Below are 20,989 nucleotides of genomic sequence, written 5' to 3'. Positions count from 1 at the left end.
TTTGAATCGGTACAGATTTACAATGTGAATTTGAATTCATACAATGAATCCATAAAATATATTAACATTCATAATGTGAAGTTATGAATTTAGATATTTTTAGTTTTTTTTCGATAAAAAATAAGATCTAAAACTTGATAAAAAATATTGGATTCATTGGAGAAACATTTATAATGGTTCTCTATTGAACTTTTATATATATATATATATATATATATATATATATATATATATATATATATATATATATATATATATATATAATTGTTTATATTAGTATATTTTGATTTTTAAGTCCGTTAAAAGGAAAAGATGGTTTTTAAGTCCGTTAAAAGGAAAAGATGCTTACATAAGGAGGGTTTTATGGTGGTAGACCACCATGGATAAAAGAGATTCAAAGTTGAGCTTCCCTTGTATATATGGGATACATGGCCAAGAATTTAAAGATTATAGATTTGGTATTAGATATTTGTGGCTATATTCACATTATTTGTGGCTATATTCTCATTAGAACAAAGTTTTGGATTGGTATTACCCATCATAACTGTACAACGAATCCATAATGTATGTATATGTGTAATCATGGAATAAAAAAAAGAAAATGGAAAGAAAGTATGTAAGTGTTCTTATGGGTAATACCCTAATGTATAGAGAGAAATGCAAAAATGATCCCTGTGGTTGGCAAAATTATGTGGTTTTGGTCCAAATAGTTTTGGTGGTGCATTGATGGTCCAATTTCGGATATCTTGTACGATTTTGGTCCCCATGGGTGTCATTTTAGTGGGTTTTGGTCCATACCTAACCTGAAATGATGAATATACCCAGTAAGTAATTCTTTTTTATGTTTTTTATTTTTTTTTTACTTAAAAAATCAAAAAGAAAATCTACATCTCTCTCTCTCTCTCTCTCTCTCTCTCTCTCTCTCTCTCTCTCTCTCTCTCTCTCTCTCTCTCTCTCTCTCTCTCTCTCTCTCTCTCTCTCTCTCTCTCTCTCTCTCTCTCTCTCTCTCTCTCTCTCTCTCTCTCATCTTGAACTAAATCTTCATCTGGGTTCTCTAACTTTTTCTTCTTAACACACACATCCATACAAAATTAAGAAGATAAATGTATAAAAAACTAAGAATCCAGAAACTCACCCCTATGATTGTCCTCATCTATATTTCTTCGTCTTCTTTCTCTTCTCCTTTTCCTTTTGTCTTTTATTTTAAAAACTCAGATTCTGGGAATGAACACAAAACCTTCATCTCCCTCACATGTCTTCTCCGATGTACTCTATTACGCGACAAACCGCCACTACACCACTCGCTGTTATTGTCCTCTATCATCATCGTAGTTGTCGTAATTCGAAGCCTCCATCAGAGGTAGGGTTTGCAGAACCACATCAGTTATCCCCCCATACCTATTATGAATCAAATTTCAAGATCATACATGTTTGTCTTCGCGATGGAATATCTTGTTTTGTTTGATACATGCTTGAGATGAGAGGCGTGATCGATTCGGAAGGGGTTGAAAAGAACCTGAAATGTTTCATCAAAAGTACAGAGAAATGAAAGATCTTCCAGTTAGCTAGATAGAGCAGAAATCGAACCTCATATAAGAACTTTAAAGGCTTGTCGACTGCAAGAGTTTTAGAGAGAAAAACACTAACTTGTTTTTATTATATTCTAGGTTTTGGTAATATACAGGTTCGATTTCATAGCTTTCTTTACATACATTTGAATTCCATAATTTATGCTCCTTGATGAGGGTCAGACGATTTTGTTTTGCCAAGATGTATATGATCATACCCGTCTTGGTGCAAATCGAAAACCCATAAGATGATCCTCTCTGATATGGGTTTTTTTTTTGTTCTCTGATTTGGGTTCTTTTGTAAGGTATTGGATATGTGTAAGGTAGCTGAAGATACTTTCTTTATACTAATCGATAAAATTTAATTGTGTCGATGTATGTGTTTGATTAACAGGGGAAGACAATGATCCTCTTTGAATTGGGTTTTCTTTTTTCATTTGATTGCATGTTAAAAGCGAAGAAGAGAGAGAGAGAGAGAGAGAGAGAGAGAGAGAGAGAGAGAGAGAGAGAGAGAGAGAGAGAGAAGAGGACATTTGTTTAGTTTTTAATTACTTCAAATTATAAAAATGAATAAAAAAAAACAAATATGATGGGTATAATCATCTTTTTAACCGGAAAGGGACCAAAACCAATATAAAAATCCAATTTTGGATTACTGTTGCACCACTAAAACTTTTTTGACCAAAACCATGTAATTTTGCCAAATACTCGAACCATTTTTGCAATTTTGTCATAAGTATATAAAGGTTGGTAACATGTAAGATTGGTCTACATTGTTAATTAACTATTCCACAAGAGCAAAATTGAATTAAAACAACCAAATTCCACATGATTTGTGCATATATATATATATATATATATATATATATATATATATATATATATATATATATATATATATATATATATATATATATATATATATATACTCACGTTATGATTGATGTAGCCTAAAAACGATGTCCCACTTCCATGTGACTATTACTTAGATATCAAACCAACACAAGAGAGATCAAGAATAAAAAGTAGAGATAGAGAGAATAGTCGGAAGTTAATCGAGGAAAGAGTGGCTAATGATGAGTAGAGGACAACCTATATCGATGATGTGTATGTTTGGTTGATGATGATATCCAGATGACTATTACTTAGATATCAAACCAAGACAAGAGAGATCATCGATGATGTGTATGTTTGGTTGATGATGATATCTAGATAACTATTACTTAGATATCAAACTAACACAAGAGAGATCATCAATGATGTGTATGTTTGCTTGATGATGATATCTAGATGACTATTACTTAGATATCAAACCAACACAAAAGAGGTCAAGAATAAAATGTAGAGATAGAGAGTAACTAATGATAAGTAGAGGACAACCTTTATCGATACGTGAATGTTTGGTTGATATATATACATATATATATATATATATATATATATATATGTGTGTGTGTGTGTGTGTGTGTGTGTGTGTGTTAACTAGTGAGGCTTGGACTTGATAAGATTTTTCTTTCTTGCTTTTAATGTCCACAATGCATAATTATGAAACAAAGTTCCAATAGTTTTATAACTAAAACAAACCTTTGATCAAATTATTATACAATAGCTAGGGGTGAGCATAATAACCGAAAAACCGAACCAAAACCAAATTAACCGATATAACCGAACCATTTTAAAAACCGTTGGTTCGGTTTCTAATTTTTGTTAACCGATAAGTAACTGTTCGGTTATGGTTTTATAGGTTAATCGAACCATTATTAACTGAACCGTTAACTTATATTTTAATATATAAAAATTATAGATTATATATGAAATAATATAGTCAAGATTATTTAAGATCCAATAAAACATAGAAAATATAATCCATCAATCCTCACTTATCAGGAGACGAACGAACAATCAAACCATCAAAGACTGATCATATAGACACAAACAATCTTCCAATCATGCATTGAGTTAGATTATTGATTGATGTTGTAATTTATAATCGGCTAATTATACAATTTGTAAACATTATTCACAATTAGTTTAATCTTCACACTCATAATCGTAATCGAAGGCTTCTCACACCATTAATCATAATCAAAGATTGTTTTGACTTTATAGTCTTATTCGAAAGATTTTTTTACTTTATAATCAAGACTTCTAGGTAAGTTTAGTTTTTGGTTCTTCTTTACTTTGTGGTATATTAAGAATGTATTTTTTTTTTTAATTTTTGGCTTTTTTTTTATTTACTGTTTTTGACTTAATCATATTGAATGTATATGAGTGATTGTCTTTTTTTATTCAATAACACATAGTATGAATGTTTGGCTTTATTTTAATATTAATATCAATTATCAATATATGAAATTATTAATGTTAATTTTTTTTAATGTTTTATATTTTTGTTGAATGTTTTTTATTTTGAATGTGACTATGTGTTATCTCACTCTAAATATTAAATGTATACATTTTATTCTATTACTATAAGCTAGGTTACAAACATTGGCATCGATGACTTTTTGGTATTCTATTTTAATTCATTTTTTATGCCAATATACTTTGTCATTTATATTATTTTGAAAATTATGGTTAACCATTAACCAAGACTGTTAACCGATAAAAACCATTAACCATAACTAATATTAACCGTACCCAATGGGTATCAAAATGCATTAACCAATCATAATGGTTATGATTCGATTTTAACCAATAACCGAACGAAACTGCCCCATACACACCCAATAGCATGAAAATCTGCCTAAAACTAATTACCTAAAGTAGATATATTTATCACCACATCGTTCTTTTAAATTCATTAGAATACCATTATATGACCCAGTATTTTTGGATGAAAGTCAACCCATTATTCAAACTTAAATATAAAAATATTCGTAACTTTAATTATCCATCACGTGCTCCAAGCAGGTTTATGTGAAATGTTACCAATTAATCAACTTTGCTCAAAATGTGGTTATATTTTAATGAGTTTGAAGGCAGCTAACATGTCCATAACTGTATTTGTCTATGAGAAAAGTCAAAATCTTTTGTTTTTTTTTTACTTTCGTTTTCCCAGCCTCACGAATGTATGGCCTATATCGAAAAGTACAAGCCTGTAACTTTCCTTTTCGGACGTGTTTGAATTCCTCGTGCCATTTTTTCAAATCTTTGGACGGCAATTTGATTTGAATATTGGTCATACATTATGTTTATGGACGGCTATTCTTCCTTCTTTTTGTTCTTAGTTCTTAAATCCCATAATCGATCGATGTATTTAGCATTTGTTTAACATCCTCGTATAGTGTGTTTTGGCAACAGAAATGCAATGAAAAATTCCGTGATTCTAAAACATTTTTTGAAACTCCAAACTATTTATGAAAACTCATAAGGATGTCCAACCAAACAAACACATGAACAGTCTTGCTATCTTTAAGGCGGATACTCTTTCAAATTGTCTCCAAACTTATCAAATGTTCTAATTGATCTATAAAAGAAATAAATGTTATCACCGTCACGTAACCTAAGGCACATGTTAAAAATAATATTTTACGCTTGAAAACTATAAGAGATGTTTTACCTTGATATATATTATGTAATATTGAATGGTGTTTATAATGCTGTTTATACAACAATAAGATGAGGAAATAACAAACAAGTCTTACATATATAGGGATTTAAAAATCAAATCAAATATTATCGTTAATACCAACACGAAACTTGGCACAGAAATGTTCAAACAAGGGTCGAGGAAGACTCTTGATGAAGATAGTAGCAAGTTGAAGATGAGTAGGAATAAACCAAGAATGCAACCGGACTGAAGCATCGAGTTGTCTTATGAAATAGTAATCAATGTCATTGTGTTTGGTCTGCTTGTAAGAGATGGGATTGTGACTAAGAAATAAAGCACTCTTGTTATCACATAGCAAGATTGGTACATCTGGTGGTAAAGCATGTAGAGCATGTAGTTCACAAAGCAGGTGAGTGACCTAGACAATTTCTACAACAGTGTTTTCCATAGCACGATACTCAGACTCGCAATTAGAGCATGAAACAGTGGGTTATTTCTAAGCAATCCAAAATACAAGATTTCCACTATGAAAAATGGAATAACCATATGTGGATCTTTTGGTTATGCAACGGGCCCAATCAACATCATAGTATCTTATTAATGAGAAGAGTTGGGATAATGAAAATACAGGTTGTAAGAAATAGTACCTTTTAACATACCGGAGGATCCATTTGACTACTTGAAAATGATCAACAATAGGAGCATGAAGAAATTCATTGACTTGGTTAACCACATAAGAAAGGTCGAAGCGAGTAATCGATAGATATGGAAGAGATCCGCCTAATGACCAATATAATGTGGAATCAATTAAGGGAGACCCATGTGATGTGAGTAGCTCAGTAGTGGATAAGGGTGTCGATACGGGTTTAGAGAAGACTGAGATACTTTGCTTCAACAATTACATTAGCAAATATGCAATACTTGGCTTCGACACTCGACCAAGATATGGTGCCCTAACATTTAGAACACTAGGGTAAAAGATTGTGTCCAAAAAAGACACATTAGCCACATATGGATTGTCTGGTATTAAGGCAAGGAGCCCAATTGGCATTAGATTATGCAATAAGGTTGTGTGATGTGTTAGAATAGAGTTGAAGCCCATGAGAGTTGGTGTCATGAATATAAAAAAGGATCCATTTGAGAGTGGTATAGTAGGGCTCCCATAGGTCATGCATATATAGACAAAGATGATGTACTATATATGTGAACGTTGGATACTAAAGGGCACTTGCATTATTATGAAAAAAGTGGGTTTAGAGACAGGTGGCCCGAAGCCATCAAGCTTGGTCGAAGTGTCAGCATGGGTTTGGGTCATTTTATATTAAGCATATTAGCACGCTACAAAATATATTAACCATATTTTGTTGAGACAAAAACATGTTGTGCCAATCTCTAGAGACAAAACAATACCCAAAAAATGATGGTTATCAGATTAGTCATAGAGACCGTAATGGCCAAGATATACATGATTTGGCAGAGTAACTCATTTGATGAAGTGGTGAGGATGATACCATCAACACATAGTAACAAAATAGCCATATGAGTACCTTGTTGGTATATGAATAAGGACAAGATGCATATGTTGTACGAGAAGAGACGTATGATAAAGTAAGCAAAGTGGTGAGGCCAACCTCTAGGGCTTGTTTGAGATCGTAAAGAGAGCCATGAAGCAAGCACACGTGATTAGGATTACTAGGATCTCGAAAACCTAAGGGTTGTTTCATGTATACAGTCTCCTGAATATGTCCATGAAGAAAAGCAGTCTTGTCATCAATTGATGTATCGGCCGATTTTGAGAAACGAAAATTTTAGGTACCTTACAAATGGTGGCCGATTTGACCACGAAACTAAAATTATGATCACAACCGATGTCGGGACGCTGGCTTTTGTCAATTGCTACCAGTCTATCCTTTTGTCGAGCTAGGGAACCATCTTCATTATGCTTCTTTTTGAACAACAAAATAAAATTAACCATTATAGTTTGACATGGAACAAAAACCCATGTACCATTAGACATAATAATTGTGTTTGTCAAAAGTAATATATTTTTTGGTGCCAATTATGAAATTGTTGAGGAATATTGGTTTAATTTTGGTTGAGGAATATTGGTTTAATAACAATACAAGATGTTTTATGGTAAACATATATGCTTCTCAGGAGCTAACGGAGAGGATTGGGTTATGGATGGAACTCATAGATTTTGTAAATGGGCATGAGGTTAGTTATCTTTTGTTTTGTGATTTCAATGCAGTAAGGGAGGAAGGGAATAGATTTGGTTCAGTTTTTTTCTACTCAAGAGGCTGGTATGTTTAATCGTTTCATTAAAGATGTGGGATTGATTGAAATTCAGCTTGGAGAAAAGAAATTTACATGGATGAATAAGATGGCAACAAAAATGTCAAATTTTGATAGATTTTTTTCTTCATCTGAACTTCTTAATATGTTTCCATATTTGGCGTTGGCGGCATTCGTGCTGGAAAAAAATGGTCTGATCACAATCCTATCATATTGTCTAATGTGAAATCATATTATGGTCCCATTCCATTATGTGTGTTCAATTCTTGGAGCTGGGTAGAAGGTTTTGATGAGTTGGTAATTACCACTTCGAACAATATTGAGGATACACAAGGTACATTAAAACCAATAGGTTTTAAAAATAAATTAAAAGATATGAAGTTGGGTTGAAAGGTTGGAACAAAGATATACGACAAAAAGACAAGAATCATAAAGAATTATTGCAAAAGATATTAATGATATTGCTTTAAAGATTCATGATGTGATGGCTTCCGAGGAGGAAATTCTAGAATGGGTAAATTTATTTAAAAATTGGAAGAAATTGATCATCGTTAGGCTCTTGATATTGCTCAATGTAACGTCCGTGTTTCTCGTAAATACGAAACAGTCGATATAGGGAACATCAAGAACGAAGTTCGTATGAAGAAGTTATGCATTTTACAAGGTCTTTGTGTAATCTCCATTGACTATAAAATTAGAAATAGATTGAAAATTAGCTGACGATGTCTAAATGAAAGTTGCAGTACTCTTCGATACAAAATTGGGGAAATAAAGAACATCAAAAATAGAGCTTGTATGCAGAAGATACGATTTTTAGAAGATTTGATATTTAACCGGATGTGTGCGATGTTGACCCATTCATCGCCCCACACATTTCAGCACAGGAAATGAACCCGTGCCGCCTAGGCCCGACCACAGTGTAGCGCATATTCACCATGACGTGGCCCTTCTATATTTCAACGTATAAAATGGCACTCGAACTCTTCCTTATTTCCACCCAAACTTGCTCCCATTTCCTTTGAACCCTTCCCCACTCCAAACCCCAATCCTTCCCACGTTTCTAGCTACTTTAGCGGAGCTCTGAGGCATCATAGAGCCCAACGAAAATAAGTTTTCAGAGTCAAAGTTTTGTCTGCAAACTTTCCAACATTTTTCAGGAAAATCTGTAAGTTAAGCTGCATTTACTATGCTTTAAGTGTAAGTTATATTTATATTCATAGTCGTCATTATGAATCTATAAATAAGATTTATCAGTGATTACATTTAATAATAGTGATTGATCTATTTGTGAGAGTGATTTCTAGGCTAGATCTAGTGAGGTGTTTAAAGTGGATTTTCCAAACAGTATACTTTATATACCAACGGATCCTACCTCTGATATGATCTTACTTGGTTATTCCTTATGAGCTAGAACTTGAAGTATTCATTGGGATTATTAAGGAATCTAAATTATTGTTATTATAGTTTCGAGAAATATAAAACAATGATTAAGACTTAGTGATATTTACATTTAGATCTTTTGAAAGGAAAAGCTAAGGTGTTCAAAGCATTGACCTAACCAAAAATCATCCACTTTTAACAAGTGAGTGCATAGTTACTTTCATCTTAAACATAAATACAAAGTATGTTAAATGCTTAAATGTTACATGCACTATTGATCTGTATTTTCAATAAATATTTTAGATACAATAGCAGGATAGGATTTTTGCTTGCCTAATTTATATATTGGATTAAATAATTATTTTAAATATTGCATTGAACTTTAATAGATTAGTGAAGGGTTGTGTAGAATAATAGTGTGAGGCCATGACCCTTATGATACTATTGTACCGTTATGACTAGTCATCAAGCAGAGTATAGAAGACGACCACAAACTATTCTAGGTTGTCTAATGGAAGATTAGCTGACTCACAATCTGTAGGTGTTAATGAACTGTGTGTTCATTCATGTCCTCTATCCCCATGGATAAATTGCTACGGAATCCCCAAGGCAATATTGTGTACTCGTTGCTTACAGTGATCCTTTAGGATTGCTCCCTTGCGATCATCATTTTAGGATCAAGGAGTGAGAATAACGGGAATGAGTAATTGGGTTAATTGTTTGGTGTGAAATATATCTAAAAGATTTTAATTATATTATTATGGGTTAAAAACCTATGTGCTCACCAGGCTCTCAAGCCTGACCCACTCGGTTTCTTTGTATCACATGTACCGGTATGAAGACACAAGGATAGTGATATTTAAATCTGCTGAGAGATTTACGGAGTTTAAGGCCATTAGTATAATAAACAGTTATGAGGCCAGTAGTAACTAGTTAATGCTTATGTTTTTTGTATCAGTGTTGACATCTAAAGTGTTTAATATTAAAACGTTTCTTTAGAAATGTTTTGACTATTACTTACCTTAAGAGAAAAATGTTTTGGGACAAATTCAACACTGATATATTCTGCAAAAGGATACACTATTTTAAATAATCATAAAGAAAAAGTTTTATTTAGTCGCAAAAATTGGATGTCACACTAAAAAATCAAGATTTATATGGGAGTCGATTAGGATGAGAATACTTCCTTTTTATTGGGCTTTTTAGGTTACAATTACATTATACATGCGGAATTTCACTTAACTCTTAAGGGTACATCCAACCTAAAATGGATCTATGTCTTTTCACTATTAATAGCAACATACTTATAAAACAAAAACTAGAAACCCTATGATGTTGAAATCATGAGTATAACAACATACGTTTGCTTAAATCGAATGAAGAGAATCAAAACACTTGAAGTATCCTTGGAAAATTAGCTCTAAAAGTATGGTAGCATCTAATGTGTCACACCCAAAACTCGAGGCAACCCTAGGATCGAATTTATGGGTTTTAGCCATATGAACATCCCTATGTGCACATGCAACCCTAATGCTTGGATCTAGGTTTCTCTAATTGATCATACATTGAATACAAGACTTCTAATGGCTAATATACAATAATAACAATATGAAATCAAAGATTAGAAGTTTACCTTGAATCACTTGCTTTATCTTGTTGTCCTTGAGGCTTTAGAGTCACAATTGTTACTCCTCTAATGGCTTACAAACACCAACTAGCAAGAAGATGATTTAGGAGAGAGGAGAGGGGAGGAAGAATTCGGCCAGGGTTTCCTTAGAGACAAGTGTGTCGAATTCCCTCAACCCATAGGGTCTATTTATACTAGTAAGACTCCTAGAGTTTCACCCTTAAACCCTAATTAGATAACTTAAGCCCTAAGCAATCCAAATCCTTTCCATGATAAGCCTTGGACGATTTTATGGCTATCCTTAGCCCTAGAAATCGTCCACCCCTTACTCTTAAAGGATATATAGCCCAAAGTGCAACTATCAAACAATTGACAGTTTATACCCCTTTATTTAATTAATCTCTTTAAGTCACCAAATTAATTCCAAATTAATTTATGACTTATATTAATCAAATAACAATATTATTATTCCTTATATTATTCTCATAATATATTAATAATATTCCTTCTCTCATTATAAATCATCCTGTCAAGTTGCTATGGTGAAGTCAACCCAAAAGAACCATGCTCAACCGGGTCAAATACTTGTCTAATATAGTTGTAGCCTTAGACACTATTCCAACAGTCTCCCACTTGGATAAGTCTAGTAACTATATATACAAGTATATTCCGATTAGCAATCGTAGCTCTTAAAGACGCTGTCAAACTCTGATCTAATCAATCTTGTCCTTCAGATAAGGGATCGTATAGTCCTTTATTTAGATATCATGCTGACAATTCAATGGAACAATTTGTCTAGCATTTGGTTTCTCGATCTCCGATTTATTCGACATAGAACTTGATCGAACACATCAATTCAGTTCTGACCGGGCCCGACACATAAGTCAAATCAAATCATCGAGCGGCTGAGATATCGCTTTTACCCTCTTGGGATAAAAGTAACAGATAAACTTCGACTTATATGCATTTACTTATTCATTAATCAACTATACACAATAATGCGTTTTATAACATCAAGTTACTGATGCGGTTTCGCATTATCAATGTACAACCAATTAACAAATAAAAAATCATATATCTAGGTTTTAAGACTATATGATATTATCGTCTTGTGATCACCCTTTTTATCATATTCCATAAGGTGATTCCAGCAAGCGCGGGTTTGTTCCAATGCTCAAAACTAGTTCATAAGCACTCATGAATGTTGCAGCAAACTTTTGCTATGTCTAATACCATTTAGACAATCTACACACCAATTCATGACAATCTTCATTCATATCTACTTCCAACATATGAACGATTGTGGACAATTTGAACAATTCGATTATTCTTAATAAACTCAATTATTCTGGAAGTCAAAACATGCAAAATGAAACAATAGTTAAACAATTAACATAAGACAGTAACATTACTCATAAATAATACTCTTTTATTTAATCATCAAATGTTAATTACATTTATCTATTACACGTTTCTACTATTATCTAATCTATACTAATATCATCCTTCAGTCCAATACTCCTAGCATGCTGCAAGTGCTTAACCCTGCTTAGTCCCTTCGTAAGCGGATCTGCTGGGTTATCTTCTGATGATATCCTCTTCTCTACGAGTTGTCCTTCTTCTACACGATGTCTAATAAAGTGATATTTTCTGTCGATATGCCGAGATCTACCATGATACCTCGGTTCCTTGGTTAAGGCAACCGCTCCTTCATTATCACAGAAAATCTCCATGGGCTCCTTTATGGCAAGCACAACTCCAAGATCACCGATGAAGTTCTTTAACCATATTTCCTCCTTCGACGCTTCGCTCGCTGCAATGTACTCTGATTCGCACGTTGAATTAGCTACGGTTTCCTGCTTGGAACTTTTCCAAGTCACTGCTCCTCCATTCAGGGTAAAGACCCAGCCCGACTGCGAACGGTAGTTGTCCCTATCGGTCTGAAAGCTGGCGTCACTATACCCTCGCACCTTCAATTCATCACTCCCTCCGAGAACTAAGAACCATTCCTTCGTCCTCCGAAGGTACTTAAGGATATTCTTAACCGCAATCCAATGGGCTCTGCCAGGATTCCCTTGATATCTGCTAACCATGCTCAAAGCAAAGGCTACATCAGGGCGAGTACAAGTCATAGCATACATGATTGAGCCAACTGTGGAAGCGTATGGTACTCGGCTCATTTCTGCTATTTCAGCTTTGGTACTCGGACTTTGAGTCTTACTCAACTTGGCATTACTTTGTATCGGCAATTCTCCCTTCTTCGAGTTTTCCATACTAAAACATTTTAGTACCTTATCTAAGTAAGTGTTCTGACTAAGTCCTATTAGTCTGTTACTTCTCTCTCTTACTATCCTTATTCCCAAAATATAGGAAGCCTCTCCGAGGTCCTTCATAGTGAAGCACTTCCTGAGCCAGGACTTAACCTCCTACAGAGTAGGGACGTTGTTTCCTATGAGTAGTATGCCATCGACATACAGAACGAGGAAGCTTACTATACTCCCACTGGATTTGACATATACACACGATTCATCTTCGCTTCGTACAAATCCAAACTCTTTGACTTTCTCATCGAAGCAAAGATTCCATCTCCGAGACGCTTGCTTAAGTCCATAAATGGACTTCTCAAGCTTACACACTCTATTCGGATGCTTTGGATCGACAAAACCCTCTGCCTCAGCCATGTAAACATCCTCGGCCAACTTTCCATTAAGGAAAGCGGTTTTTACATCCATTTGCCAAATCTCATAATCATGAAATGCAGCAATAGCTAGCATCACTCTAATAGATTTTATCTTCGCAACTGGTGAGAAGGTCTCATCATAGTCAACTCCGGGAGTTTGAGTAAAGCCCTTCGCAACCAATTGCGCTTTATATGTGTGTACGTTTCCATCCACGTCGGTCTTTTTCTTGAAGATCCATTTGCACCCAACGGTCTTATGTCCGGGCACATAATCAACCAAATTCCAAACTTGGTTGCCATACATGGACTGGATCTCGCTGTCCATCGCCTCTTTCCATTTTACAGACTCCGGGCCTGCCATGGCTTCCTTATAGCTATTAGGTTCATCTAGACTTATTACTGTACCATCACTAATATACGTGTCCCCTTCGGTTGTAATATGAAAACCATAAAACTGGGGTTGAACTCTGACTCTTTCGGAACGTCTAAGAGGTAAGGACTCGTCAATCAGTTCAACCGGAGTTTCCTCCTCGGGTTGAGTGTCAGCGGTAGAGGTTCCTTCATCTATCGACTCTTGAATTTCTTCAAGCTCAATTTGCCTCCCACTATCTCCTTGGCTTATGAGTTCTCGCTCTCGGAAAACTCCTCTCCTCGCAACGAAGACAACATTGTCCTTCGGTCTATAGAAGAGATATCCAAAGGATTTCTGCGGGTAGCCGATGAAAATACATCGCTCATTACGAGGTTCGAGCTTGTCGTGAGTATCTCATCTTACGAAAGCCTCGCAACCCCAAACCTTGATATGTGCCAACGAGGGAGCTTTCCCTGTCCACATCTCGTGAGGTGTTTTGGCAACCTTCTTAGTAGGGACTCGGTTAAGGATATGGGTGGCAGTCTTTAAGGCATACCCCCAAAAAGAGATAGGTAGTGAAGCACGAATCATCATTGAGCGAACCATGTCTAACAAGGTTCGATTACGCCTTTCTGCCACACCATTCAACTGCGGTGTCCTAGGTGGCGTCAATTGTGAAACTATTCCACACTCCTTGAGATAATCGTGGAATTCAAGACTTAGGTACTCTCCTCCTCGATCGGATCGAAGCATCTTGATTTTCCTGCCCAATTGATTCTCCACTTCATTCTTGAACTCTTTGAACTTTTCAAATGTTTCTGACTTTTGCTTGATTAAGTAGATATACCCATATCTACTATAGTCATCGGTAAAAGTCACATAGAAGCGATTCCCATCCTTTGTGGTTGATCTAAACGGTCCACATACATCGGTATGTATTAGGTCCAATAGACCTTCACCCCTTTCACACGTACTTGTGAAGGGTGACTTAGTCATATTTCCAAGCAAGCAAGACTCGCATGTGTTATCTTCCCTAAGGTCGAATGACTCCAACACTCCATCCTTTTGGAGTTGGGCTATGCGCTTCTTGTTGACATGTCCAAGACGACAATGCCACAAGGATGCTCTATCCAAACCATTGGAAGAATCCATGCATAAAACATCATTTCCTAAGTTATCTACAATCATAACAGTTTCATAAATTTCATTACATGGTATAGCTTCAAAATATAAGACACCATTTAGATAAGCAAGAATAGAACCATTCTCATTATTAAAAGAAAATCTAAAACCTTGTCTAAACAAACCATGAAATGAAATGATGTTTCTAGCCATTTCTGGCGAATAGCAATAATTGTTCAAATCTAAAGATAAACCATTCCTAAGCACTAAAGAATACACTCCAATCTTGGTCACACGCGACGATCTTTTGTTCCCCATGATTACATTTATTCTTCCATGCTCCACATCCCTATTTCTTCTTAGTCCCTGTAGTTCAGAACAAATATGGTAACCACAATCGGTATCAAGGACCCAAGAAATAGCATGAGATGAATCGTTAGATTTAATTGTATAAATATCTGCGAAAGATGGCTTGATCTTTCCTTCCCTTATGGCTTGCAGGTAGTCTGGGCAGTTTCTCTTCCAATGCCCTATTTTATGGCAATGATGGCACTCTGCCTCCTTAGGGTTAGGACAGGGTTTAGCAGGATCAACTTGGGTCCCACTAGAAGAGGAACCATCTCGGGACTTTCCCTTGCGGAGGCCCTTAGACGGAGCCTTCCTCTTCTTGCCTCTTCCTTGCCCAATGGCCAAAACAGGAGCAGCGGGTGGATTGGGAGTGGGTGCAACAGACTTGTCCTTTAGTTTGCTTTCAGCAACCCTAAGGAGACCTTGGAGCTTGCTTAGGGTGACCTATTCCTTGTTCATGTGGTAGGTCATCCTAAATTGATTGTAACACGGAGGCAAAGAGTGAAGCACCATGTCAATCGCCAAGTCTTCCCCAAAGTCAACATTCAACTTGCGAAGACGATCGACATACCTTTGCATCTTTTTCAGGTGCACGGTAAGAGATTCTCCATGACCCATTTTAGGGGAAATCATGTTAGTTAGTGAAAATCTCATAATGCTCTTGCCTCGCGTTCTAGTGGTATCTCTCCAACAAGTCTTGGTGCATTTCATACGGATACATGTCCTCATAGGACTTTTGGAATTCGGCATTCATGGTGGCTATCATAATGCAATGTACCTTCGTTGCATCACGCTCGCGAGTTTCAAAAGCGGTCATTTCAGCCGGAGTAGCGATTTCAGGGTTGATTTTCTAGAGCTTCTCATCGAGTACATACTCCTTGTCCTCATAGCAAGCAATTGTGTGAATGTATCTTATCCATTTGCTAAAGTTCGTCCCATCAAAAGTGACCTTTTGACAAAGGCTCATCAATGTGAATGAACTAGCAGCAGCGTTGTTTGCGTTCGACATCTACAAATAGAATGGACAAAGATATATTAGAATATGAATCCCTAATAATCACCCAATAAGAAAATTAGGGCTAGGATCCAACAACAATATTTACATATTAGAAAAGGGATGATGTAATCTAACATGCAAACAATTTGAAGGTAAGTGAATGACGATTCACTAATTCTCCACCACAAAACATAACTTTAAGTTCTAAATGTATTGAGAATTCCTAGGTTTAGATGAGATTCATTGAAACTTTTCAATGGAATGTTTAAATCTCGATATGCCCTCTCGTTTGTGATTGGATACCGAGGATCACAAAGTGGGTGTGAATTACCATGCAAATTTACATGGTGCCTTCATTGTAACGATCACCTATTCGATGTGCCGGTAAACCACACACGCTCCATCGAACTATGATAAACAATGAATCACCTTTTGCCACATTTGCTTAGAACCAATTAGTGTGCCGGTAAACCACACGCGCTCCACTAACTTCTTAGCAAGGGTGCAAAGTGTAATTTCATGGGATTGCATCAATTCACTTTTCCTAAAGTAACTAAGATTGAGAAATTTTGAAAAACATGTAGTTACTTTGTATTTCATATTATACTTTTAATGAAGAGATGAGGTTGCCCTATCTTACCCGTTCGGCTAACGACCCTCCACCGATCAAGCAAGCGGTGGGTGTGAGTGTACACCCATTAAGCGCCATTTTATAGGCAGCAACCTTATACCCACCTTATAGACCGGCTTCGTGAATGAGGCCTACTAACGGTAAGACTAGCATTTTAATTATACATATATATATATATATATATATATATATATATATATATATATATTAATCTTGTAATATTATATTAGTATAGGGTTGGATTTTAAACTTGTAAAATTATAGGGTTTGAAATTTAAATTGTCTAAATTAAACTTTTAATCACAAAACATAAATTTCAAAACTTGAGGGCAAGTTTTAAACTTTTAAAACATAGAGGCTCAAATAACAAATAATCTTAATTAACAATTAATTCCATAATTATCCATATTTGATTTATTTAATGATATCTTGCAAAACAATTTACCAATTTAATTAAAATAATTAATCAATTATCACATAAGGAAACAAATATTTAATTAATTGATAAATATCTTCAATTAGGTCAAGAATATACTCATATATATCATAAAATCGGATTTATATTGATCTAATATGATTAAGGCAAGTATCTCAAAGATAAACAACAATAAATCCCGAAGTTTCCTCCCTCTGACGCTCGAACTCGCCGAGTACCACCATGGGACTCGCCGAGTTCTTCAGCCAGAGGACAAAAAAACGATTTTTTTCAGCAACAAACAAGCAATCAAAGTATGAATTCAATAGAAACCAATCTAGGCTCTGATACCACTGATGGGTTTTAGCCATATGAACATCCCTATGTGCACATGCAACCCTAATGCTTGGATCTAGGTTTCTCTAATTGATCATACATTGAATACAAGACTTCTAATGGCTAATATACAATAATAACAATATGAAATCAAAGATTAGAAGTTTACCTTGAATCACTTGCTTGATCTTGTTATCCTTGAGGCTTTAGAGTCACAATTGTCACTCCTCTAATGGCTTACAAATACCAACTAGCAAGAAGATGATTTAGGAGAGAGGAGAGGGGAGGAAGAATTCGGCCAGGGTTTCCTTAGAGACAAGTGTGTCGAATTCCCTCAACCCATAGGGTCTATTTATACTAGTAAGGCTCCTAGGGTTTCACCCTTAAACCCTAATTGGATAACTTAAGACCTAAGCAATCCAAATCCTTTTCATGAAAAGCCTTGGACGATTTTATGGCTATCCTTAGCCATAGAAATCGTCCACCCCTTACCCTTAAAGGATATATAGCCCAAAGTGCAACTATCAAACAATTGACAGTTTATACCCCTTTATTTAATTAATCTCTTTAAGTCACCAAATTAATTCCAAATTAATTTATGACTTATATTAATCAAATAACAATATTATTATTCCTTATATTATTCTTATAATATATTAATAATATTCCTTCTCTCATTATAAATCATCATGTCAAGTTACTATGGTGAAGGCAACCCAAAAGAACCATGCTCAACCGGGTCAAATACTTGCCTAATATAGTTGTAGCCTTAGACACTATTCCAACACGAATAAGAGAGAGGGTTCTAATAAATCTTCACCTTTTTCATAAGTTCATGTAAAGGTGACTTAGTCATCTTGCCCAATAAACAAGATTCACATTCACCGTCTGTTTTTAGGTCAAACGATTCCAACACTCCGTCCTTTTAGAGTTGGGCGATGTGTTTCTTGTTGATGTGCCCAAGATGACAATGCCATAAGCACCCATTGTCTATAATATTAGAAGAATCAATACTATAAACACTATTGGCAAGTTCATTCATACACACAATATTTTCATACACACCATCACAAGGATAAGCTTTCAAAATAAATGCACCATTATGATAAAATGAAATTGTACCATCATTATTATCAAAACCATAACGATATCCTAATAAAGCATGAAATTACATTTTGTTCCTTGTCATTTCTGACAAATAATAGTAATTGTGTAAATCTATCCTAACACTATCAAACATAAGCTTATAAGTCCCAATCGTGGTAACAGTCGACTTTTTCCTATTACCCATAATTAGGTTCAGCTTCCCATGGTTGCCCTCTTTACTTTCCTTTAGTCCCTGCATAATAGAACAAATATGGAAACCACATATCGTATCAAGGACCTAAGAATTTGAAATATCAGTGTTATTGATTTTGATAGAGTACATACCAGATGAAGAGACAAACACGTTTCCCTTAGCCTCTCTCACCATTCTAGGTACTTAGGGAAACTTCTCTTCCAATGAACTTTCTGGCCACAATGAAAGCACACGGCTTCTTTCGGGTCACCAACAGGAGGAGCATCGAAGTTGACATTTCCCTTTGACCCACTAGACTCTCCAATGTGGGATTTCCCTTTCTACTTTGGTTGAAATGGGCCTTTCTCTTCTTTCCCTTGCCTTGTTAAATAGCCATGAATGGGGCAGTTGCAACAGTGTTAGAATGAGACTTCTTCATTGTCACACCCCCAAACCAAGGATGGCGGAAACGTCCGGGGGTGAAGGACTTCATGTACAGTATCACAACAACGTGTATAATAGTGTTCAAAGTAAATACAACCATCATAAATATAACTGAAAAAGTTACACCAAAGTACATGTTTACATGTTTCAAAATCAATTACATTATGATGACAAAAATAAATTGTTGACGGTTTAACGTCCCATCCTCAAAGCGTTGAAGTTTTCCTGTTTCACTGATTTCCTGAGAATACAAGTAGTTTTGAAAAAGTGTCAACAATTAAGTTGGTGAGCTCATAAGAGTTTTGTTTGAAGTAGAAACCGTTTTCCTTGTAAAATCGATAGAGTTTGATTTCCAGAAAATCCAATATTTTCTTAGTTAAGTGCGAACAGAATATTCATATATGATGTGTTAATGAACCCTAGAATGACCCATAGATTTCTCCTATAATCGTCCAGCGTATATAAGTTATATAAGATTTAAGTTAGATAAAACGTTGAATATAGTGGGTCTGCCCTAGGTCCACAACCCAACGAGGAACATGAGATGAGGCGGGCCCCACCAATTCTAAGCCAATCGAGACTAAATTCTTATACGACTCTAGCATATACGCTCAACGATTATAGTTGAAGTCTAACAATTCTAGATGAAATATAGTTTTAATATCATAATAACTATTTTGTGAGAACCCGGTACTTTGGAATGTACCCCATTCATATGAAAACCCGGTACTTTGGAATGTACCCCTTTATATGAAAACCCAGTACTTTGGAATGTACCCCATTCATATGAAAACCCGGTACTTTGGAATGTACCCCATTTATATGAAAACCCGGTACTTTGGAATGTACCCCATTTATATGAAAACCCGGTACTTTGGAATGTACCGCATTTATATGAAAACCCGATACTTTGGAATTTACCCCCTTTATATGAAAACCCGGTACTTTGGAATGTACCCCATTTGTGTGAAAAACCTTTTGTAATGTAAATGGGCATAAACTATACCTATTATAGTTTATCAAAATTTTTGAAATGTATATGTAACCTAACTATACTTATTATAGTTTAGTATGTTTATTTGTGGTGTTTAAGAACCCTTTCTATGTAAGTCAAATGTGTAGTACAATATAGCTACGTTTATCTTGCTTTGTTTTGTACCAATGGTTATGATGGAGGATTCTTATAAATTCAGTAAGTAATTTCCTATTATATAAATATACCACTATAAGAAATACATGTAATATATGAAGTCATCAAAGATTTAACACTTTGCTCAACATGTTACAAAGTGTTTTGAAAGTTATAAGTTGTTAACTAACTCTTAACCTTTCTGCACTGTTACGGGAACTTTTGAGAGAGATTTGGGAGAGATTTCACATTCTTGGAGAGATTTCTCATACAAAGAGAGTTTTGGGAGAGATTTCTCATACTTAGAGAGATTTCTCATACAAAGAGAGTTTTGGGAGAGATTTCACATACTTAGAGAGATTTGGGAGAGATTTCATATTCTTGGAGAGATTTCTCATACAAAGAGAGTTTTGGGAGAGATTTCACATACTTAGAGAGATTTGGGAGAGATTTCATATTCTTGGAGAGATTTCTCATACAAAGAGAGTTTTGGGAGAGATTTCACATACTTAGAGAGATTTCTCATACAAAGAGAGTTTTGGGAGAGATTTCACATACTTAGAGAGATTTGGGAGAGATTTCATATTCTTGGAGAGATTTCTCATACAAAGAGAGTTTTGGGAGAGATTTCACATACTTATAGAGATTTGGGAGAGATTTGACATATGTGGGGAGATTTGGGAGAGATTCTCGATAAAGAGAGATAGAGTGAAAACGATTGAGAGAGGTTTCATTTGTGACCTTTTTGAGTGTTCGGCTTCGCAAAGCAAGGTCCGTAAACCCCGTTAAGCCTTGTTTAAGGATCTTACACACTCCCGATGAGTATGCAACAT

The 20,989-nt window shown here is 35.2% G+C and overlaps 1 long non-coding RNA gene across 1 annotated transcript; it reads right to left on the bottom strand.

Annotated features, from left to right (window-relative positions):
- Positions 1–476: 476 nt before the first annotated feature.
- On the bottom strand, positions 477–2,100 carry LOC145071108 (uncharacterized). The gene is made up of 2 exons (XR_013690239.1): positions 1,136–2,100; positions 477–803 (listed from the first exon to the last, which is right to left on the bottom strand). It is a non-coding gene; the product is annotated as an uncharacterized LOC145071108 (long non-coding RNA).
- Between the last annotated feature and the right edge of the window lie 18,889 nt (positions 2,101–20,989).

This window comes from Lactuca serriola, chromosome 8 (assembly GCF_051521515.1).
Source record: "Lactuca serriola cultivar US96UC23 chromosome 8, Lser_US96UC23_V15, whole genome shotgun sequence".
NCBI lineage: Eukaryota > Viridiplantae > Streptophyta > Magnoliopsida > Asterales > Asteraceae > Lactuca > Lactuca serriola.
This window is presented reverse-complemented; position numbering and strand designations above follow the sequence as displayed.